Genomic DNA, 23,124 nt, shown 5'->3' with positions numbered 1-23,124 from the left:
TCAATGTTAGTGTAGCCTCTTATAACATATCCAAACTTGAATTCAGAACACTCTGTAATATATTATTAACAGATCAAACATGGTTAACACTACATTTTCTTCAAATTGTATCATTTGGGGTATCTCGATTTTGATAGTTAAAAGGCAGTTCGTTGTATGATTGTTTTCCCATAAATAGTCCATTTTCATCTCGTTGTTGCACTGTAGTGATATTTCAAGGATAGAAACCCTGAGGTTTGGAACCCATAAATGCTGGTGGTCATCACTACGGCTCATAGCAAATCGCGGGGCCAGCTTTTTCCGTTTTTCCTTTTCCTTTATGGAATGATCTTCTTCTTCTTTCTTTGAATCAGGGGTTCAAATGTACTGCATCTTTTGTAAAACAACTATGACTGACCCAGCACTGATACAAGGAAAATATCCAAATTAATTTTGAAGAAATATTACCCATGGTCTTTTTGATCTATGTGTCCTCTGTTTGGATATTTTACTATGGCCAGTCATATATATATGTACCAAAATTCTTGTTATTCAGTTGATCTGCCGATCCAAAATAATGCGAGTCATATATGCAAACGATGTGAAAATTGACAGTCATACATAAGTATGGAGATCTAAATCAAATGAGATAAGCAGTATATTTTTAAATTAAATGTTGGGATTAGTTAAGATAGGCTGCAGGAGGTTAGGATCTGTTTTCCGTCGAGAACATTCAATTTTCTCTCCTAACGATAAAATGCGCTGACGTTTGCTTTGCGTAACTTTGGTCTTTGATCCTTGAGAATCAGCGCGAGCACTCATCAATGTGGTGACATGCTCTGCTCCGCTCATCTTCTCGATATATTTTCCTCTTTGCTATGCGTGAACACTTACTATAGATTGGTACAAATTAGTGCTTAAAGCATTTTTTAGTCAGTATCCCATGTTTTCTAAGAACCTTTTCAACTTCTATTAGATCATCTGGAGGGATTATGATAAACTGGGTCTAGTAGCTCCATCGCCCGCCATCGGTGTTCGGCGATAACTCTATGAGCCACACCTGGTTTATAAGATGGCGTGATTTGGCTGCTCATTCATCAGCTTTGGTTGGTTAATCCCATCAGCGATCTACAATTTTGGCTTAAACTGATAATGACGAACACTATCATAATTGTGAGAGGAGAGTAATAAATTATTTGGGGCATTATGCAGTTGTACTTCGATTGTGGTTTGTCCAAAGAACGTACCTTTCAATGAAAGAACCGAGTCGGTCTTCTTCCTCTGCGCACCTACCAACTCCCCAAACCATCTGGACGAATCTTCATTCCCTAATAAGAAGCCAGTAACAATCTCACGTCCTCGCTTCTTGTATTTTCACCAATGATCTCACTGGAGTAGAGGAAGACCGACTCTATCATTCAGGAAATTCATTTCTTCACTCCGCTGAACTTCGACGATTCCAAAAGTTAGCAGACTAGAAAATATGTAAGGCACATCTGCAACGAATAAACATAAATATCTGTATCATTGATCTAAATATCAATACAAGCATACAGGTGAACTTATGAGGCTTCCCTAAGACCGGTCGCGAAGGCCGTAAATCATTGGCGGTAGATAAGAGAATAGAGCATCTGCCATCGTTGTTTTTAGTATTTCAATCCTTGCGCTCTTAAACGCGGTTTCTCCTTGGCGACGGTGGCGTTAACAGTGGACGTCGAACAGGTCTACTTGGCCGTGGCGGATCTGCCAGTGTCAACGCCGCTCTACGGTCTACATATGCGCTCTTCGACGAGGTTCGCGAGAGGGGCTCGTTAGGGAAAGCCAGGAGGACACAGAGGAAGAGGAGGATACACGTCCGAAACAGCATTGGCAAGTAAGCTCCAAGAAAACGTTTCCAGGCGACGATAGCAGATGGGTTTGAGAGCTTTTTATAGTTGTATGTTTCTTCCTTAAGAGGAGATCAGGGCTGACGCATCCGAAGAAACGCGGTTCGTCCGAATCTGAACTCCTTTTGTTAGGTCAGCGTAGATCAGTCATATATGACGGCTACCCGATATGTAAGTTGTTGGTCACACTGTTAGGTGGGCAAACGCCGATTGATTTTAGTCAGTGATTTTAACGTGGGGCGGTTGGAGGGGAAACCTCGTTGACTGAGAGATCATTCTTCACCAAGAAGAGAGCGAGAAAGAAAGTCTCTCATCAAGTATGAAGTTACTAATCCATACGCGAGATCTGTGAAATGTAAATCGATGAGAAGGTAGAGCGAACTCATTAATTGTTGTCCGCAAATTCACAACCGGTAGCCACTTATTATAACAGTCAGTCTGTTCGTCGATTTTGACGTTTCGTTTGAGCTACGTTATTGCAATCCGTCTTATGAAGAGGGTCAAGTGTGAATAAGTATGAACACAAGATTTCATAATGGCATAGTTTGACCTTCAAACTTTAATGTTGATTTCTGCCACAGGTGTAGTGTCGTTATTTCTGCATTCAGTCTGGGCCAGACACTCATTTTATCGAATCATAACGCTATCATTTCACTGAAAATTCCCTTATACGATTGCGCTAATGAAATAAATTGTCTATACTTGCGTTCAACTATCGAGGACCATGAGGCGCCGAGATTTATTCAGTAGAAGATGGAAATAAAAAAGAGGATGTAGGGTAATTTCTCGATCATCTATCGTGAAGCCGTTAGCGCTATAACAGAGAGCGAGAGGGGGGAAAAAATACAGAAGAAGAAGAAGAAGAAGAATAAGGAGAAGAAAAAGAAGACGACGAGGAAGAAGAAGAAGAAGAAGAAAGAAAGAGAGAGAGAGAAGATGATAGGAGAAGGAGAGAACACAGAAGAGCAAGAGAGATGACAGTTAAGATCGTTGTATTCCGCAAGTGTGAAAATACATATTGGTTCTTATTTATGGTATCTTATGTTATGACAATATACGTTATAATTTGTTCGAACGATCCTAGCCGTTTTAACAAGCTGTAACGGCTACACCGGATTATATCCTAACCTTCTATCTGTTATCCTTTCTATATTGAATGCTAACTTTCTATCTGTTATCCTATGTATGTTGAGTCCTGGCCATCTATCGTTTCCTATATTTAATCCTATTTTCTAAATCTCTTAACGAATATAGGGTACGTGTCATTTTATTACTAGTCTAATCTTATGATTAATCCTATTGGATGTCATTTTGCTGATGTGGCATGACCGTGGCTAGTAAAACTCCTCAATAATAAAGATTTACGGTAACCTTTTATTCCCCAACCGTGGACTCTTACTGTATATATTCTAATTTTTGTGGCTTTCTTAGGTCCCCATGAATAAACAAAACTTTTGTATTCTTTGTCGACCATAGAATTTCTTGGCTACTACTGATGATCTATTTTCTCTTCAAATCAACTTTGGAGCTTGATAAGGCTTCTCTCATTCGTAAGAGTCAAGAGATAAGTCCTTGATTTTTATTTTCTTGAAGTTCAACATAAACGGGAACTCATAATATAATATGTGGATTCTTGAAATGGTATCAGAGCAATTCAGGATAGATTTTCTTTGAGTTTTATTCTTTCCTTATTTTGTATGATTCTTTAATTGACAGAGTTAAGGCTAGGCCCAGTGATTGATTACCTTGCTTCGATTTGAATCTTTTTTGGTTGGAGAAAAAGCTAATTAAAGGGAATACTCTTGGAGATTCGGAGAATGTCACAATCTGAGGTTCCAAATCCATTTAGTCAGATAAAAAAACTCGGTCAAACTGTGACCACTCTTAAGTTATGCGATATGATTAGAAATTAATCAATGCACTGAATAAAGTTCCTAAAAGAGAACAGTTAACTGGCAATAATTTGTTCCAATGGACCAGATATATTGAGAAAATTATGTCCACAGAAACTAATGGATCAACTTACAAAGGATAGTCTAATTGTTGATGATCATGCATATTTTAGATGGATCACCAATGACTCACATATATTTGAGTGGATCCTAAATGATGGATATTATGTGGTCCTCGACACAATCACCCCACTGTGTTCACTGAAAGGAGGTTAAATTCCATGAAAACATGATAAAAATTCAGAAATAATAATAAAATGAAATTGTAAGTTATTTATCTTTATTTTAATATGATAACATGCAAATATAGTCATTAAAACACATAAATATAATGTAAAATTCATTAATTAATCATGTTAATTGGCAAGTTATCACACAACATTGAATGGGGATGATGATTTTCCTCTCCACGCTTCTTCTCTTGCCACTCTCTTTCTCTCCTCCTCTCTTCCTCTTTTCCCTTCTTCCTCTCTTCTTCTTCTTCTTCTTCTTCTCTTCTTCTTTCCTTTCTTCACCCTCTTGTGAGACCTGGTTCTGAAAAATAACTTCCACAACAAAAACCGGATCTGAGGAAAATGTGGTCCCATCATGGCCTTATATAGGGCCATGATGGCCCCTCACAAGGAGTCCACCAAGGGAGAGTCCAATAAGAGACCCCCCCCCATTTACAACATAAATAAAGAAATTATGAAATCAAAATATGTGAAAATAAAACAATATGGACGGGTATTAAAATGCAATGATATGGATGTGTCACAATGAGTACGATGCACTCGTCGTGACGAACACAACACATAATGGAAAATGACTGAAGATAATTAAAAAGTGCGCACGTGCGCAGACGTGCTCGACCTGGGGTATTTAAACCCAGGCGTCTTCATGGATGCTTTGGCGTGCCGGTCGGGCTGGACACGGACCGATGGTGATGCAGATGACTGCGAAGACGGCTCTGATGACGATTCGCTGATGTCGTTTGGGTGAGCTCCATCAGAGGAGATTGACTCAAGGAAAAGATAAAAATACACCCTTGACCAAGGTAGTGAGGATACTAGAGAAATCATTTTTGAATGATCCCTGTTACTCATCAGTGCTAATTAAATCAAAAATGAAGGTTTGACAACTAACCGAACCATAAGTCGTGCCGGAATCCCTATTAAGCATCAGTATTAATCAAATCACAAATTAAGGTTTGACAATTAACCGTACTAGAGTCTCGTGTGGATGGAGGATTATACACATACAATAATTGATGACAAACAAGGTTTCATGAGTTAATTCAAATACAATATATCTTATAGGGCATAAGGTAAACCTTGGTTACCCCACAACCGGAAAACTCAACTTACCCATTGGTCAATAAATATAAACGTTGATATAGTTAATTAATCAGATTATTCTATAAATGTTATTGGACCTTTAAAGTCATTAACTAGAATGATATATGGACCAATAAGGTCACACGCATAGTATTAAAAAGATGTTCGAAACTATACTTGATTAAAAGGGTTTCTATGAAAATTTCTTAATAAGTTAAATGAAGGTAGGGATGGTCCAAACCGTGTGAGCGGTTCGCGCTCGTGCGGTTGTGTAGTTGTGCGATTAACCGCACGCAATATTCGCACACTGCACCGCATACTGCACAAGGGTCGATGCGATGCGGTTTTGTGCGGATATGCAGATTTTTGAAGGTGTCCAATCCTCCCCTCCCCCCCCTACCCCCCTCCACCCCCAAACCCCCCTTCCCGCCGTGCCCCCTCCCCTCTAGCCTGCGGCCCCCCTCTCCAGCACTCCCCGCCGTGCTCCTTCCTTCCCCCCCCACTCCCTGCTACTCCCCCCAACCCCTCCCCTCCACCTGCTGCCCCCTTTCTCCAGCCCTCCTCTGCCCGCATGCGCCCGCCCCCCCCCTTTCGCCTCCCACCCTCCTCCCCCCGCCGCCGCCCGCCCCCGGCCGCCACTCTCTCTCCGCCCTCCCCCCCCCGCCTTCTCTCCACCCGTCCTCAGCCCGCGACCCCCCTTCCACCTCCCGCCCTCCTCCCTTGGCCCCCTGGCCGCCCGCGCCTCCCCCAGCTGCCCGCATCCCTCTCCCTCTCGCCGCCTGGACCCCCACCCTCCGCCGCACGTGCCCCCCTCCACCCGGCCGCCCGCGCCCCCCTCCCCTCGGCGGCCCACTCCCCCCCTACACCCTTCCCGCCTGCACCCCTTCCCTGCCGGCACCCCCATCCTCCCCGCCGCCCCACCCCATCCCAAAATAAGAAATTTATTATTTATTTCCCTAAGCTCCATTTTATATATTTTGTTGATTCTTGAGACTAACCCCACTACATACCTTACAGTCAAGTGGATTTCTTGCATCTTGTTGGAGTTTTATTTAAAATACAAACATAGGTAAATAAAATGGTGAAATTTCTTATTTGATCCCTAAATGGTGAATAATAGAAGTGGAAATCTAAAAATAAGTATAAAATTTATATTTATTATTTTGGGAGACAAATGGGAGGAAAGCGGAAACCCAAGCCCTCTCCTAGATAATATGAAGATGCCCAATTAATAAGAAGCCACTCTTGAAGTTCATTCAAACTTCTGTAAGAATCTGGACAACAAGAGACAAGAATTATGAAACTAACTCACCATTTGAATTTTAAATATATGTTTTCAAATATGGGAAGTGGGTAATGATGATTCAGGCTAGAAATCAAGAATCCTAGCTCCCAACCCTTAGAATTTAATCAAATGCCTTGGAGCATTAGAGCACCTCTATTTAAACTCCTCTATCCCCTCTTTGGATCTCATCTTGGATTTTTGGAACCAACGTTTTGTGGGAGGTCAAGTGCATGGGAATGCACAAAATGACTTCCCAAACATATATTTTTAATATTACTTAAAAGTGAATGTGAGTTTGAATATCGTTGATTGCGGGATTCAGAATAGTAGTGTTTTATGACTGCTCCATTTGTGCCTTTTGTGGATACACATTATGTTTTCAAAGCTGTCAGGGTACTCTTTCATTTATCTTCCTGGATAGAGGTACAGATAGAAAACATAAAAATACACATACAACTAAAGATGACGATCAAACTAAAAGATCTATGTCAATAACTTAGCTTGACAAAGATATGATGATAATATTAATTAAATGTTTTTATTTCAAGGATACATATGTCACCATTTATTTTTTAAGAATGACCATTGCGCCAAAACATTCCAGTAGGAAAATACGAGAATGTAGTCAACAATCAAATTCATGTCCTTCTTGTAATATACTGCGAGGGATGGATGTGGGCCTACTCAAAGTCTAATCTTAAACCACTACATTCATATTCATGTTGATAGGGGAACTTAAGTTTCTATTTTGCCCAGTCACCTCCAGACACCTCTTTTATTCTTCCTTTTGAGTATGGATCAGTTTCATTTTGCAATGGTGTCATGTGAACCCTCATTACTCCTGTCACGGACACCCTTTTCACTTTTTTCAATCCACACCTTTTCTCATACAAGGTTTTAGAATGCAAAGGCAATTAAATATTATGAATTCTGTGAGGATATCAATTTTGGGATTATATTTTACGCTTTCCTAATCAATCATGTCTTGTTTCCGACAACCCGCCATTTTAAAGTAAATTATGGTTTACGTATGTCTTGGAATACATAAAATCTTTTCTTTATTTTTCATTCTGTAATTTAATAAAAGCATTTCTTTTTTAGGATCCACTGTCGAATGCATCCTATATAAGAATTGGAATTGTACAGCAGCACTATCCTATGCAATATTAATTTTATATTCACTCTACATTTGTTTTACATGAGTTATATTCTTTCATTTATTAGATGATTGAAAAAATATATATATATATATCACAACCAATTTTCCAAAAACAATCAATATTAAAATAAATTACATATGAAAAAAATGTGTATTAAAATTTAGTATTCAAAATGCAATATTACTAAATTTTTGCTATGTATAAACAGAAATATTTATGGTTTTAAGACTTGGATGTTCCAAAATCATTGCTATGATAACCAAAGTTTTTTCTGGATCCTTAGATGGTGATTTATTTATATAATTTTTAGTGGAGATATGTCTAATAAACATTTAGAAGATGCCACAGAACTTGGTTCAACTCTATCTACATGTTATAAAATACATATATTTTGTATTAGAGTGATTACATAATTTAAACCACAAATTATTTTGCCTTGCAACAACAAATGACCATTGATGTGTTATTATTGTTATATTTGATAAATAATAGGGACATGATGCCGAAGTTTGTCAGCGACATCGTCCAATGAGTACCGAGACGATGCTCTGATACCAAGATGATATCGGACATCATTGGTGATGTCGTCCGACGGATAATTCCTTTAGGGGAAATGAAACTACGTGAATGCTGTTTCCTAGGCGGATGTATCTGCAGGCTCCAACTCGATGGATTCGCCGAGCTCCAAGCTCTGGGACGGGCGCCCAGTGACAGTGATGGTGACCTTCTTACCCTTGTCCGAGCAACAACGACGACTATGGCGTCAAGCAGAATATTTCTTGGACTCGCACGTAACGGACAGGCTCGACCCATACCTAGGAATTCACTCGTATCTTAGTTTCCAGAATATAAATTCTCACCTAATTGTAACTCGAGCGCAGTAGAACATAGTTCACAATATACTGAAAACAACAATATAACACATGAGCAAGGGGAATGACAAACCTCGTTGATGGTGTAGCTCGGGGTCGGTGTCTTCATCGGTGCGAGGGTCAGTGGGAACAGGTGTGGTGGGAGCATGCCACAGATGGTAAAGTGTTGCTCAACTGTCAGCGGAGCATGCTGCACGAGGCGTGACGCGGGAAAAGGAAGCAAGGAGGGGCAATGGCTTGCAGCAGCACGGTACACATGGCGTGACATGAGGTCGGCAATGCAACTTAATACTGGGCGGGTTGAGAGGCGAGGGCAGGCACTCAAAGGATGCACCCCATAGTTGCACCCCATAGCGCGGTCCCCCAATAGGATTTGCTCAGGATAGGCAAGTGGAGGTCCGTGGGTAGGCGGAGCAAGGGGGCTGAGTGCCAGTGTGCTCCTCACAATCTTGGACTTCGCGTAGGTGGGACTGTTAGATGGCATGGCAGCAGTCTAACATACAGCGTACAGATGGTGACAACCGAAGGCTGCTCGCCAAGGAGCACCAGCAACACACGTGCAATTGGAGTCCGAGCGGTGGATTGATTCGGGGTAGTGGGGGCACTACTATTTCTCAAGGCATGAAAACTAGTGGCCTTTAACGGTGCCCTCACGATCTACTCCAAGAGGCGGGCAGGAGGCGGTGCAATGCCCACAAAGCGAAGGTCGCACCACGTGGCAGGGTTAGTAGAGTCTCATCTCTAGGCACCGGGCAGCTAGCAACAAGCGACTCTCCCTCGTGGCGCATTGACTGGGTCGTGGTAAGGGTCAATCATTTGGCTGGATGGCCTCACAAGCAAGATTGGTGTGTCAGCCTCGCCATCGACACCGGGGTATTTGAACCAGGGTGTCTTCAATTGTGCCTTGGCATGCTGGTTGGGCTGGATGCGAACCGTCGAGGCTGTCGATGGTGAGGATGGTGGCTCTAGAGATGTCTCCGAAAGGGTGGCTTGGTGCGCTCCGTCAGGACAGTTTGAGAAGGTTTTCTCCAATATGAAGGCTAGAGTTTTAATGGATTTTTTTTGCCAGTCAATATTCTATTTGACCATGGGGCAGACCATCCCATCTTGACAAATCACTCATCTTGATGTAATTCTTGCAATATTTGTGCTCAGACTACTTTGAATCCCGTGATTATGAACTTGTCAATTGTAACCAATTTGTCTTTAGTGGCTCTGACTTGTACACCAGAAATACATATGATATCCATTTAGGGATTTATATGACTGGGACAATCGTGATTCCTGAATGAGCACTGACCATCTGGCGTAAGTTTATCTGTCTTGTTGGCCCCAAGATTATCCACATTTCTTATAAATTTATAAACAAACTGTGATATTGTTTTTGGATGCTTCAATATCTCTCTAACGCATCCCACATATATGACTATTTAGAATACGAGATTAAATATTAGTTATCACCATAATGTGAAATCATCATGATTATCCTTTTCATTTTATGAGCTTAATTATACCATTATCAAAACCTCGCACGTATAAACGTGAATCAATATTTATTTCCAAGAAGTTAAACATAACACATAATTATGACTGACCTCACATGCACTTAACTTATACTTGGGATAACAGATTAATCATCCTAACACACGATCGTATCAAAAAATATGGGTCAAGTACTACTGTTAACTAAACTGTTATCCTTTGGAAACAGGGAGATGGGTGAATTATTATTACCATAACTTTTACATTCATAGAAAATTACTATCTTTACTATCATTACTATCATCTTTGAATTTTCAATTATTTAACCTGTCCACTTGAAAACACAGAAGATATGAGTATTTTTAGACATAAGTTAATAGTTAAGAAAAGTAGTTATATTTTCATTTGAAATTAACGATCCACTCTTAAAATAATCAGGATATTCCATTACACATTAAAATAACTTTTAAATGTCACCTTTTTACCAAATGCCCCTTGAAGCATTTGATTATCAGAATTTTGCCATCATATAGTTTAGTACATCTGTAGGAATAACCATTTTTTTTTTTAGTGTCATAAGCCTACACCTCAACTCAAAGACCCAACAAATTGATATCATAACCACGTAATGACATGAAAAATTAAAGGACCAATGCGAACAACGAAAGTTATCTGCAGCCAAAATTTTTATTGTCCTAATAGATGTGTCAAACCTTTTTGAACAATGTTAAACACACAATCATCTGAGTGATAAAGTACATTCATGATTTCGATAATGAATACTGATAACATGCATCTTTAGTGCCTTATATTATTATATTTATGCGTATTTATGCATTAAATTACTCATATTTGCATGTTATCAAGCTTAAAATGATTAAATCTATTTTTAGAACAAATTTCTGAATTTTCTATATTTTAGGATTTTTCTAATAGTATATAATTTTTGAGAAAGAATATGAGTTTTATGGAATTTTTGGATATTAAATTTGGAAAGATATGATTTTTCTGATTCAAAAAATATATTTATGCGTATTTTTTGGGCTTTTATTTGATTTAATATGAAATTTTAAGTATTTTGGTTTTTTTTATGGCATAGTGTGACGTGGCGTGCGGATGCGCCGCCACATCAGCATTGAGAAAGAGATTTTTTCTTTGTTTTTTGTCCTTTTGACATGTACATGTGGCACGGAATATGAAAAGTCGCGGAATACGAAAAGCCACGGAATACGAAAAGCCATGGAATATGAAAAGCCACGGAATACAAAAAGGCATGGAATATGAAAAGCCACGGAATACAAAAAGCCACAGAATACCAAGTGCTTTGACTTCTTAACAGGCACAAACTGATGACATTGATGAAGAGAGAGAAGAAATTAAAGGCTAGGATTGCTTCAACTTCCAACGGCCATAACTTTTCATCTTCCCCTCCTCTTTCTCTCCATACCCTCTAATCTATAAATAGAGGCCTGGATCATTGTAAAAACCATCTTGAACTTGCTTCCCACTTTTGTGGGCTGATTGAAAGAGAGTGAGTTTTGAGATCCATCAAGAGTGTTCTTGGTGTCTTGGGTGTGGAAGAGACAAAAGAGAAGAGGGGAGCTTACCGCACTCGCAGAAATCGCCGTGATCCTGGCGGAACGTAAGGATCTAAGGTAAGTGTCTTCGCCTTTACGTTGTTTCTCTCCCAACATCATCGTTATCATAGTTATAGTTTTTTTATCAACGCTTTCATTTATCACTTCACTCACTTACGCCCCCACTCTCTCATCTCTCCATCCTTGCCATCGTACTCATTCCATATCCAACCACTATCTTCGCTCATACCATAGTTCATTATCGTGTCCGTCACAATCACTTACTCTTTTATTTAAGTTAAATTAACATATAAATTAAGTACTTCTTAATCGATATCACTCGCTCATATCCTTGAATTGTGTTTTTGTCGATTGCTCATTGATCATCACTAGTTTAAGAAAGTAATTCCTTAATCATCGTTCCCTGTGGAGACGATCCGTACTCATCACTAACTACGTATTTTCAAGTACGGTCAAATATATTTTATTGAATAATCTCAATCACCAACGACGAATTTTAACCCTAAAATTGAGATTATCAAATACCATAAATACGGGGATTCCACATCACAAAAGGACAAATGATTCTAATAGGAGAATCATATTTGGTTACTAGATTCATATAAATTAGAAATCACAGCTTTATTTTCAAAAGTTTGGCAAAGCACTTGGATCTAATAAGCTTTTATTTCTTTGCTTCTGATAAAATAGTACAAATGTTAAACTTTTACGACATGAAAGTGTACAACTGGGAAAGAAATTCTGACGTACTCTATGAATAGTATTCAAGTTTCACGCAGGAATCATTTTTTATATGTTTATAAAATAAAATATTCATGGTCGTAAAAATTGAATATTCCATACTTATTGGTGGGATACCAAGAGTTTTACTGCAATACATTTACAAGAGATTTATTTTCAGGATATTCAATTAAATTTGTATTTGGTTAAAGTTCATATAATACTATAGCAACTGATTGAGATCTATAGACAGATAACAAAATTATATTATTTATTAATAAGGGCTAATTTATTTTACCCAACACACTACTTTTTCTAGAAACCCAAGCATAAACAGCCACATTCCGAAAAAACATTTAATTTTCAGTAAATATAGAATAAATTATTTTTTATGAGGAAAATTGGAAACTTCCCTGGAATATGATTTGATGCCATTGTTGAAATAATCATAATATGAAAAAAAAATTACACATTTATAAGGATACCATTACACAACTAACTATTTTAAATAAAATATAATACATTAAACAGAAACACATATGCATCTACAGTCATGATACATATATATAATAATAAGAGTTTTTCATATATATAGGGAGGGGGGGGAGCAAAGGTCCTCCAGGGATCATCTGTCCAACACCTTCTGGCCCTAGTTTATCGATAACAATCAATTCATTCAATTCTCATCATTTCCTTTGTCTTATTACAAATTTCTCTTCTATAGATTGGAACCAAAAAATATTTATGACCACTTAATGTAATGTATTCACCTGAGTAATATATAAACCCTATTAGGGCGAGAGATTTTTGAAAATCATGTGCCACTTTAAATGTAAAATCATGGAAATTTATTTCTCTTTACTACGTAACACATCTTTAAATTGAAAGCTCATGCATCTTGTACAAAACTAATTACTAAGCATCAAGGAATTTTACATAGAAAACAGAAATTTTATTTCATTGGAAATTTAGAAATGCACAAAGTCTTAAGGGACTGCTCAATCATCATTTATTACAGTTTGAATGAAGTCCACTCTTCCATGACAACTTTAATATCGCGACTGTTCTAAGAAGTCCAGCTAAATAATGATATAATTGAAATAAGATAGCTTTTGTGTAATAAAACTTAATAATATACTGCCAAAAATGTTTGTGAGATGTATTGATAGGAAAAACTATAAATTAGGAAACATATTGCATGGCTTACAACACTTTATGTAATATAAGAGTCAGTAAATATTTTTAATGCGACTATATGAAAATATTAGTTATTCATATATTATACAAATAAGGTGACAAAAATAAAGGTCAAGTTACTTTTTGAATGAAGAAAATCATTTCAGCTTATCTCGAATTTCGGAACCTTTACTAATGAAAATTGGTGATATATTAGGCTACTTTCATCAGTTTCTGTGTTTAAGATGGTATCAAACAATTATACTTATTTTATTTATTCTCTCAATTCTAAGTTCACAGTAATAGCAAAATATAGAGAAATATTGTGAAAGTACATTAGTTCATAGCCAGCCAAACTAGAAAATTTTGAGCAGTTGTCAGAAGAAAGTACTTAATAGTATGGTTCAATCAGTTCTTATAACATATCTAATGTTTTTAATTTTAATTACACATAGAAGGATTATAGCCATTGTTGAAGTAGCTTCAAACAGAGTGTCTCAGAAGGATGTTCAAAATTCGGGTGCAGTGGCAGGATGGTGAAATGAAATCTAGACAAAAAGATTGTACTATACAAATGGAGATCTGGATTTTCATAGTGTCAATGAATATTAGTTTTATCTAGACAAAAAGATTGTACTATATAAATGGAGATCTGGATTTTCATAGCGTCAATGAAGATTAGTTTTACAAACCTCCATTAATGGCAGTCATACGCTGAGTGGTGATTATACTTTAATAACATCAAGGAAATCATCTCTGCTGGCTTTGGCACAAATTGGAATATAAAGTTTTGGACAGAGTTTTAGTATTTGGCACGGCTTGCAGCTGTTAAGGTGAGAATCAAAACACTATTGATATAAATGAGGAGGATTATTAAATAATGTCCTTGAATTCTCTGGGTTACCTCAAAAGTGTTACTCAGATCCACAAAATGTAAAATTGTTCCATAAAATAAGGAAACATTCTAATTAGCTAAAGTGTGAATAAATATGCTTTACTTAGACATTTGGTAAAATTGGATTAATTTTGTTATTGATAGATTTGGGTGTACATTATTATCAAGGATATAAAAATGAAATTAAAATATTTTCCAGTCCCTTATGTAAGAAATCTTCTATATGGCAAACCCTCTAATGGGTTTTAACACAGTATAATGGGATTAAATACAGAGAGATATGGATTGGAAACATTATATGTCACAAAGTGATAAGGTATAATCTATCATGTTGAAGAAATAGCATTTGTGAGCTTACTTCAGATGAGAAATATGAATCATTTAATAATAAATGTAAGACCACAGAAAACATGATTGTAGATGGACTCCTTATACCCTCAACATAGCAAACAACCAAATTTAAAATTATTTATTTAATATCAGATAGTTGGTGAGCTAGTTTAATTCATATCACTTTCAGTTATTACCGTAATTCAATGGAAAAATAAATAATATTCAACCTTGGTCAAAGTAAGGGGCTTATTTTTCATTTAGAATATGAAATGAATTATAGTTAAAAAGAACAAGGATTACCTGATTGGTTTTCTTTAGTGAGTTATATAAAAGATCATCCAATATAATGTCTTTGTTTCTTCATAACCTAATAGATCATTCAATATAATGTCTAGGAAAAAGCATATCCACATAACTTTTATTTTCAAACAATGATCCTTTTAACCTATGATTCCTATGAAATTTCTATGAAATTTTTTAGAGGACAGTTCTCTTTGTGCTTTAATGTTTGATACAATTTTTTTAAAAAATGTCTCATATTTTAGAATAGGTTCTAACTTGAAAGGCATTACATTTCATGTACCAAGAAATTACAGTGTTCAGACATCATGCTAAAATCTTGGGCCGCACTTAGAAAGTATACCGTTTGAGGTGACTAAGAAGCTGATGCCACTCCAATGATTCAAAAGAAATTTTTGGATTAGTTTTCCTGAGTTGATCCAGTTAAATATTTATGTATTTAAGAAATTGAATAATCTTTTTTCATAATGGCATATTTTTATTTATAAATTAACTGTCCATTTTTAAAATGTGAATATGATATTGTGCAAAATAATATTTATTTCAACTTACCATGAATTTACTAAATCAACTTAAGCGGCTAATTAACATGGCTTTTTATATCTAATAAATGAAATTGATGGGTCCTTAGTCCTTTTTTAATGAATAAAAAAAACTTTTAATTACGTGACCTGACATGTATATGGGCCATGACTTCCATAACAAATAAAAATAAATTTGTGCCATGGTTCATGGAGAATTATTTTTCTGGACATAGATACCATTTGGGCATTGTTAACAGCAGTATATCAGATACAATATCAAAACATTCAGTATAACTCGACATGCTCACTAAAATGCACCACTACACCCATGTGTAGCATGAACAAAAACAATGCTTTATGAGTTTATAGGTTTGTTTTAATTGAGACATGTATCTAATAGAATCTGAGCACTATTTTTGCCGTTTCGTTCTAAAGTTCATTTTTGGATGGAAATGAGAGATAGTCATTGATCACAAGTACATTATAGAGGCTATCTATCATGAGAAAGCAAGTACATTATAAATACCACCAATTCCTCTACAATTTTTGATTGAAAATTTATTTCCTCTAAACTGAACTTGAGATGGAGTGGGGACTTCCCATTATAAACATTTGAATACTCTTGAAATATAATTAGCAATGAAATGAAATAGGAATAATTTTAAGTGAACATCAACCTTTGGAATTTTATGAGTAGATCCACACATTGTTCTAGTGTCCGTCGACTTTGATAATCTTTGAATCCCTTGAGGTAAGGATCTTAAACATTTTTTCCTCCAAAATTTTTTAAGTTCCACATACTATTGTTGTACTTATTTTCAGATTTGTTTGAACGTTGTCTTTCAGTTTATTGCAGTAAAATATCTTTAGTTGGTAACCTTATGACAACTTGGGTGGACCCTATTTCAAGGCTTAATGTCTTAATCTGAAGAACCCGGAAAAAACCTGGATAGGTCCCAGCAGAGTATCTGATTCAAAGGTATTTTCCTCCCAATTGCTCGATGAAGTCACTCAATATTTTGCATTCAAAAGTGCTGAAATCACGATTCCCAAAAAACATAAATTTCAAACTTGAATAGGAAAGAAAATTCAATGTCCAAACTACTTAGATACAAAATTAAAAGAGGAAGGGGTTCTTTCTAAATAGGTAAGAAATTCAAGAAATGTCATCATAATCTAAAGGGCAAAAAATATTGTGTTTCGCCATAATTAGTTGATAAACTAGGGAGAATGATTTAATAGCTTTCCAACTCTTATTTAGTATAGTACCTAGTAAGGAAATGTGTCACATTTGTTAATTTAGTTTATTTATCTGTCAAAACAATTTCTTAGGATTTAAAATAGATTTTATATGTACTTATTAAATTTGGCTACTTTTATTTTGTCTATCAATATTGATATATATCTCTTTAGATATGATATACATTTAATTTTTTTAATAGATAGTTTCATAATTTTATAGGGTTAAAAATGATTTGGGACTAATTTCATTATTGTTTTCTTGTGCTTGGTGGTGCGAGGCAGCGATGAACTGTACAAAGTTGTATCAGAAAGTTGGTCTGCCAAACTCTGAAAGGTGGTAAACTGGGATGAACATAGTGGTTCAATATGGAGATAGAGTAAACGAACTTTGGAGGAGTTGTCTCACTATAGACAGATTCCACTCAGTGAAAATTTGGCACAACAGATATCGTAGGTGGGTTTTACGAAATCCATTGAAGCTGACAGATTTCAGGGCAGATTTTGACAATGTGGCCTATGTCAGAGAGGTTAGAGTAAATTCACTTAAGTTTTCAAATAGAGTTGTTCTTTAGTTCTTTAGGTAGCTCTAGAGCTTGGAAATCCATTACAATATTCTAGAACATACAACAAGATAATTTCAATTGAAAAAGATTGAACACCAAACTGTTTTTATTGCCATTTTTGTTCCATTTTATGCATGAAATCATATTCATAATAAGGCTATTCTTGCATCATTTTGTTGATATTAAGCTGAATTTAAGGTAAAAGTACAAGTCCATTTTAGTAAAACTAAATTTTTATTGTGCTTTTTAGAAGGTTTACTGTCCAAAAAATTGAAAAATATGATTTAAAAGTAGGTGTTTTGATGAATGAAAGATAATAATGTATTTAATTCTTCCCTCAATTAGATTATTTTTTTATTTCCTGGCAGAATTTAAAATGGGGTTAAGATGAGGCATCAACGGCCAAGCCTGCATGGCACCACTAAAGCCAGCCACAAACATGCAATCACATATCTATCAAAGCAGCCCCCAGCCAGTAAGTGCTACTGTGCATGCAGTAGCAGTGCCCAAGAGGATTATCACAAGGAGCCATTTGAACCCAACATGGTCCGCCCATAGAGTTGGCCCACAATCGATGTCCAGCACAGAGATGGCACAACACACACAAATGGGGGAAGTTTTTTTTGAATTTATGCTATAATCCTCTTCCGATGTGGAAAAACTCCCTAGAGGTTTCTTTCAGCTCCATGCTTGGCAGCCCAGCAAGAGAAGGCAAGGTCAGAGCCCAACTAGCTGTGATCTTACATAAAGAAGAAATAAACTAGGGTTGGGCTTCTTAACAAGAGAACAAATAAACTTTCCTTTGAGAATCTTTTTTTAAAATTTATATTAACATCCTAACAACATACATAGGAAGGTATAGTCTATATTTCATGCCATCCCACTAATGCTATATTGGTGGTCTAATTGGAGATTTATATCGGATGATCTTATTTTATTTGATCATGCCTGAGATGATGAAAATCCTCAGAAAGTATGATTGGGATTATATATTTTTTGTCTCAAAGCTCACTCTATTTCAACGAGTGTGTATTTTATTGGTTTTCTCTAATGAATGCTCAAGATACAAAAAATATATTTCATTCAGTTTGAATGGTAGGTTTAGAGCTGTTGGACAAAAATGAGTGAGCTTTTTTAACGAACGGAGCTAGACTGAATGACTTGTGTTCAGTTATCTGTCCAGGGAATTTTGTTTCGTATGTTTCATCATTCATCATGGTTTCATCATCATCACAAGTCTGTCATCAGTCCCATTCCGTCATTCGTCCATTAGAAAAAATGGAACGGTTAACAGACGTTTAGATGACAGAACGGGTGCCTTTTTTTAACCCTCTTCCAACAGCTCTATCGATCAACTATTTCTCTACTGATTAACATCCCTATTACAGTTTGTGCCTAACCCTCTTCCTGTTCTCGCCTGGTAATCGCCTGGTAGACTTCATGGTGATCTCCCTATCTCCATTTTGTTGTCAGCTGACCATTTACTCAGTGATTCGCATGCAAAGAAGTAAATTTATCCATCTGTGTTTTTGTCAAAATTTTAATCTATTTTCATATCTATCGATCAACTATTTCTCTATTTTTTCATCTGTACATATATGAATCTATCTACCGATCTGTTTCACTATTTAACCTTCTATCTCTCGATTTCTTCAAAAATGTCTGAATCAGTGTCCATCTATCAACCCGTTCAATTAACATTTTACAAATATTTGTTTTCTCTATCTATCCATCTGTTTTAGATTTGTATTTATTTATGCATTACTTTTCAATCAACCAATTGATTCATAAACTGAAAGTCAGAGGCTGCTTTTGTTTCTTTCTCATTCTCTACTATATGTTTTATTACTCTGTTGTTAATGTGATTACAGTTTCACTGCTCATGTAAGCATACCACATTGTTATTATGGCTTTGTAATTTGTTTTATGATATTTTGTTATTCAAGATGTCTCTTTTTCTACTATAGATATCCCCTCTACACAACTATTATGGCTAATTTCTCTTTCAAAAAAATTATTTGCCATTCTCTCCTTCAGCTCATACCTCATTTAAATAAAAGTCATATGATGATGAAGTGCCATATGGCAGTTGACAATCACTGGGAAACAAAGATCTGAGTTTGCAGATGCAATCTGAGAATTTGGGGCTATCAGGATTTGACTCGAAGAGGACTTCACTTCAATCAGACATTTTTGACGTGCCAGGTACTTTCTCAGTGCCATCATATTGATATGAAAGATCCATTTTGAGCCATTCTACACACATGTAAATTCTCTGCATATAGGTCGAAGTTTAGTCTTGAAATATTAAATTCACACCATCATATTTCCTGTTCAGCAAGTTTTAAATTCACCTGACCAGTTCTAGTAATGGGTTATTTTTGAGTTATTTTTTGTAAAAATTCTTGGCATTTGTGTTGTTTTTTAGAGTAAGTTGGCTATTTTTTTATGGAAAAATATATTCAGAGTAATTTAAGACCAGTATGGAGTCTACTAAAGACAATCTGTCACCCCATTCCAATGACAATGGGCAGGCCGTGGGAATAGACAGTAAGATTAGGAACTGTGATAACTTGCAAATTAACATGTTTAATTGATTAATTTTACATTATATTTATGTGTTTTAATGACCATATTTGCATGTTATCATATATAAATGAAGATAAATGACTTACACTTTGATTTTATGATTGTTTCTAAATTTTTATTATTTTTTACATTGTATTTAACCTCATTTCATTGAAGAAATATTTTTTCAGGGCCTCAAATACTTGGCTAAAGGTTGGTAAGGGCTTTCCTAATTGTTTTGGAATTTCTCCATATTTTTATATAATGTTTTGACCAATATTTAGTTAAGAAACGATTTTTACAAGTTTAAATAATACATATATTATTTATATGGCATTTTGGAAAGCATTTTTAATATATATATATATATATATATATATATATCAAGTGGCATCCACATCATTCGCCCAAAATTCGAGTGAATAAGTGGATGCATATTATTAAAATAATTAAGAGAGAGAGAAAGATCATTACTGGCTCATTATGGCATTGCAAATCACAATGCCATAATGAGCAAATCATGGGCTCAAAAGAAATTATGATGTAGCACGGTCGGCGAGAGAGAGGTACGATTTTCATTTTTTAATTTTACTTTTCATGAAATAAATGCACATGGAGAATTGATCTCCGCATGCATTTATTAAACAATAATATTCCTCGTACCTCAGTTGGTTAGCCGCGTGCATTCAATGCACGCGGCAAACGACACATGTGTTTACAGAATCAACGTTCTTTGTTTAATATCTACAGCGGACGCGGACAATCCCATGTCGATATGTGATCCAAGGATGGCGAAAACAAGGAAATAGAGGCTCAGCCAATCAGAAAAAAATTGGTTTCTTCTTATATTGTAATGATCCAACGGCCTAGATTAATCTGCAGTAAAATGACGATATCTAGAGATCTAGATGTCTGATTGGGCTGAAATTTTGAGGGCATGTTTGTATTTTCCTCCTCTACAATCCCTATGGTTGGATTTTTAAATAAAGGTCAGGAAAAAGGTGAAATCTACTTTTTGAAGCTCCCCAAGGATTTGGCCAAGAAGGACACAGGAGTTGCTTTGGAAGTCGACACATATGCATGCGGAGATCAATTCTCCTTGTTTTCGCCGTCCTTGAATCACGTGTCGACACGTGGTTGTCCGCGTCCGCTGCCCGCAATGATTGGAAATTGATTCTTATATTTAAATGGCTATAAAAATGCCACGTCACCCCGTTCTCTTTATTTTTCCCGTTAAGCCGTAATTTTTTACCTGCGTTGTTTTTTTAAAATAATAATAAAAAAATGTGATAAGCTTATCGTCCTTTTTTTACGTTTTACGGCATCGATTTCTGTGTGCATATAATGCACGCGACTAATCGATGCCGTAAAACGTCGATTTCTTAAAAAAAATGTCGGCTTGCGCGTGCATTAAATGCACGCACTAACGACTTTTTAAAAAAATAAAATAAGCGGTACACGTGCATGTCGGTTAGCGCGTGCATTAAATGCATGCGCTAACGACTAAGATAAATTATAAATGCACGCAGAGAATGTCTGCGAGCATTTATTGCACAAAGATTAAAAAACATTTTCTTTATGAGCTAATGATTGGCTCGTTATGGCATCACGATTTGCGATGACCATAATGAGCCAATAATGCTCATTTTCTCTCTCTCTATTCTTATTTTTAAAAAATACATCCATTTATTCGCCCGAATTTTGAGCAAATGACGTAGATGCCCCTTGATAAGTATATAAATTTATTATAAAACGCCAAATAAATCAAATATGTATTATTTAAAGTTGTAAAAATATTTTCTTGGCTATATAATCCTCAATACATTATATAAAAATATGGAAAATTTCCAGAAAAATTAGGAAAGCCCTTACCAACCTTTAGCCAAGTATTTAAGGCCCTCTAAAAAATATTTCTTCGCTGAAATGAGGTTAAATTCCATGTAAAAATGATAAAAAAAATCAGAAATGATAGTAAAATCAAAGTGTAAGTGATTTATCTTCATTTTTATGTGATAACATGCAAATATAGTCATTAAGACACATAAATATAATGTAAAATTCATTAATTAATCATGTTAATTTGCAAGTTATCATACATGCCCTAGAAGTTTTTTTGAATGAAATTAGCATTGCAATTTAAGTCTGATAAGAGATCTGATTTTTAATCTTTAGTTTTAAATAGATTTGGAATAATTCTGCATTTTTTTTAGAATTTAAATTTATGGTCGGACTTCACCTTTTCCTCAAATTCTTCACTTTCTCTCCTTAGGTTAATTCATCTATTTTCTCTCTCTAGATTTCAAAATTGATTTGTTTGGAAATTTAATTCAGTATATAAAAAACCTAAATATATAATTTCATCTAAAAATTCATCCATCTTGAAGTCCAATTTTAAAACCCCCTATTTGATTATTAATTCCCAGTTTGAATTCATAAAAATTTTATAATAATTGTGAAATTATTAATTCGAATTAATCTGGTCTTATAATTAAAATTATCCTATTTTGAGTGTTTTGACCGAAAATATTTTAAAATAAAAATTAAGTTTTTTACTTAGTTTTGATTAATTAAAACATCATTAAGAATAATTAAGGTCTATTAATTGCAAAATTAATTCCTTCTTGAATTGTTTTATTAAAAATTGGATAAAATTCTTGCTAGCTGCCTCCCTGTGGTTCGACCCCATGCTTGCTCTATACTCTGTATTTAGTGATTAAGGGTATTTATAAATTTTATTGTATAAGGCTAAACGCTCTATCAATGACGTATTTACACCCCATTTTTAGGCTTATCAAACTGTCATCAAGGTCGGAGTCAAAATTCAAAGACGCCACCTAGAGAAAAAATCTCCCAGTACTTCACGGTAGTGGATGACTCGAAGTACATATGTAAATTGTGTCGTGGTATCAACCTTGCAATTAGAATCTAGTTACAACAGCCTAAAGATGTGAGCACAAATGTTTTTTGGCAACTTTTACAAGTGGTTCATCATGACGTACATGATGAACTGAAAGGTATAGCAATTTCACAATTTTCTATTGCAGAAGTGTTTTCCAATTTGTCATCCACAAAAAGTAGTTCATTGGGGTCACACCAGAGGTGGAGAACCAAGCAATTCAATGGCTTATTGTTCGTAGTGCAATTCCATGGTCATTTGCCGATACAAAGGAATTTCAGCGAGCATGGCGATTCGGAAAGTGTACACCCAACTAAAAGAAGCTATTGCAAATAGGTTCAATGATGTACACTGTGTGTCCCTCACGGTGGATACCT

The 23,124-nt window shown here is 35.8% G+C and overlaps 1 long non-coding RNA gene across 2 annotated transcripts; it reads right to left on the bottom strand.

Annotated features, from left to right (window-relative positions):
• Positions 1–925: 925 nt before the first annotated feature.
• On the bottom strand, positions 926–2,210 carry LOC144709690 (uncharacterized). Of its 2 annotated transcripts, none has more exons than XR_013583091.1 (2): positions 1,227–2,210; positions 926–1,125 (listed from the first exon to the last, which is right to left on the bottom strand). It is a non-coding gene; the product is annotated as an uncharacterized LOC144709690 (long non-coding RNA). The 2 variants fall into 2 exon arrangements; XR_013583090.1 differs by having other exon boundaries at positions 926–1,107.
• Positions 2,211–23,124: the final 20,914 nt, after the last annotated feature.

Source organism: Wolffia australiana, chromosome 11 (genome assembly GCF_029677425.1).
Source record: "Wolffia australiana isolate 7733 chromosome 11, ASM2967742v1".
In the NCBI taxonomy this organism is placed as follows: domain Eukaryota; kingdom Viridiplantae; phylum Streptophyta; class Magnoliopsida; order Alismatales; family Araceae; genus Wolffia; species Wolffia australiana.
Note: the sequence above shows the minus strand (reverse complement) of the source record. Positions and strands in the feature narration are given on the sequence as shown.